The sequence below is a fragment of the Primulina huaijiensis genome, chromosome 15 (assembly GCF_012295235.1).
Source record: "Primulina huaijiensis isolate GDHJ02 chromosome 15, ASM1229523v2, whole genome shotgun sequence".
Classification (NCBI taxonomy): domain Eukaryota; kingdom Viridiplantae; phylum Streptophyta; class Magnoliopsida; order Lamiales; family Gesneriaceae; genus Primulina; species Primulina huaijiensis.
The window spans coordinates 12,449,008-12,451,490 of NC_133320.1; the positions used below are offsets into that span (position 1 = coordinate 12,449,008).

The 2,483-nt window shown below is 26.9% G+C and overlaps 1 non-coding gene across 1 annotated transcript; it reads left to right on the forward strand.

Moving 5' to 3' along the window:
* Window positions 1-1,352: 1,352 nt before the first annotated feature.
* LOC140960613 (small nucleolar RNA R71) lies at window positions 1,353-1,461 on the forward strand. The gene has a single exon (XR_012172214.1). It is a non-coding gene; the product is annotated as a small nucleolar RNA R71 (small nucleolar RNA).
* Window positions 1,462-2,483: the final 1,022 nt, after the last annotated feature.

Consider the following 2,483-nt stretch of genomic DNA (forward strand, 5'->3'; position numbering starts at 1 on the left):
AGTTTTTCATAAACTGAATAAGGAAGTAAATTCAAACTTGCTCCCAAATCTAACAAAGCTTTTTTATTTTATTTTCTCTAATAATACATGAAATTGTTGGACAACCAGGATCTTTATATTTTAAACTAGAATTATTTTGAAGAATAGAACTTACTTGTTCAGCCAAGAATGCTTTCTTCTTCACTTGCAATTTTCTCTTCACAGTACATAAGTCTTTTAAAAATTTTGAATATGAAGGTACTTGTTTAATAGCATCTAATAATGGAATATTTATCTTTACTTGTTTAAAAACTTCATAGATATCAGAATCATTTTTTTGTTTTTTATGATTTGTTAAGGCATGAGGAAATGGTGGAGGTTTATTTGATTCATTTACTATTTAAGATTATTTATCATTCAACATATTATTTTTATAATTTAAGGTATCATCATTCTGAAAAGTATCAGGATTATCATCCTTACTCTTTGATTTTAAATGATCCTTGTTTTCATTACTATATGGATCATTAACTATTTTACCACTTCTAAGGGTAATAACAGATTTTATTTGATCAATTTTTTCATTTTTTAATTCTTGATTTTGATTTTTAGGATTAGGTTGAGGTTGAGATGGAAATTTTCCTTTTTCATGAATATTAAGTGCAGATGCAAATTTTGCAAGAGTTTCTTTCAAATCAGTCATAGATTGACTGTTTTGAATATTGATAGATTCTTGCTTTTGGATAAATGCATGAATTACATCTTCAAAGTTTTTTCTTGGAGGTGTAACATAAGGAATATAACCTTGATGATTTTGGTTATTTTGAAAATATTGTTGTGAGGGTTGTGCATTATTATCATTCCTCCAACTAAAATTAGGATGATTTTTCCATCCAGGATTATATGATGTTGAAAAAGGATCTAATATTGGTTTTTTATAATTGTTAACATAATTTGCTTGTTCATGGAGACATTCTTTAAATGAAGGTAATGTTGGACAATCTTTTGTAGCATGATCATGTGTATCACATATATGACAAACAATTTCTTGAATACTTTTTAATTGACCACTCTTTTTCATTTCTAATGACTCAATTTTTCTTGCTAAAGATGCAAGTTTAGCTTGAATATCTATATCATCTTTAAGATTATAGATACCACCCCCATTTGTTGAATTATTGATTTTAGTTGTTGGTGGTTCTATTGTGCCTATATTATCCCAATTTTGAGCATTTTCTGCTAATGAATCCAAATACTCCATAGCTTCATTTGGGTTTTTATCTTCAAAAGTTCCATTACACATGAATTCTATCATTTGCCTATCTTTAGGTATTAGACCTTCATAAAAGTGAGAAACTATTTTCCATGTTTCAAAACCATGATGTGGGCATGTATTAAGTAATTCTTTATATCTATCCCAACATTGATAAAATGTTTCTCCTTGTTTTTGAGAAAAAGTAGTAATTTATCTTTTAAAAGTGTTTGTTCTATGGGAAGGAAAAAACTTTTTGAGAAATTGTTGTTGCATTTCTTCCCATGATCGTATTGAACTTGATCTCAAATTTTGTAGTCATGTTTTAGCTTTATCTTTTAAAGAAAAAGGGAAAAACTTTAATCGAACTATATCCATGCTACAATTTTGATCATTATAAATGTTACAAACTTCCTCAAATTCTCTTAGATGTAAATATGGATTTTTAGAATCTAAGCCATGAAAATTTGGTAAAAGTTGAATAATTTGAGGTTTAAAGTTGAAATTAGATGCATCAGAAGGAAAAACTAAACAAGATTGGACACTAATTGTAATAGGGTTCATATGGTGCCTAAGTGTTCTTAATTGATCATGTTCTAGATTATTATTATTATTATTATTGTTATTATTGTTATCATTATCTTGATTATTTGAATTATCACCATGTTTAAATTATTTTCAGATACTCGAATAAGTCTACCACTTTTTTTTCGACTCCAAATACTCATACAAAAAAAAACAACACAATACTTATAAATAAAACATAATTAACAAATATAAACTTAATTTATACCTCCCCGGCAACGGCGCCCAAAAATTGCTACTACTTAAATTATAATTCACCCTAGTGTAGGTTGTCAGCAAGTAATATATTTCGTAAGTACGAGATCGATCCACAAAGAGGTTATTTTAAGTTTAAATTTATTAATTTATAGATTACCAAATGCAAGAACGAAGTTTACAAATTATAAATTTTGTCAAGGGTCGAGGATTTATTCTAGGTTTATGCAATATTATTTAACATAAATTAAACAAAGAAAACCACCATAAATAATGGTTCCAAGAAAATTAAATCTTTAAACACACACATAATATAATATAGTTCCCACTATAGAAAATATCGAGTTCACCGATATTTTATATATGGTACCTATGATTATATATATAACTATATAAATAAATAACTGCATAAAGTAAATGTTAAATTAAATCATTATATTTCATTTAGAACAACCAGCAGAGCCACGCTATT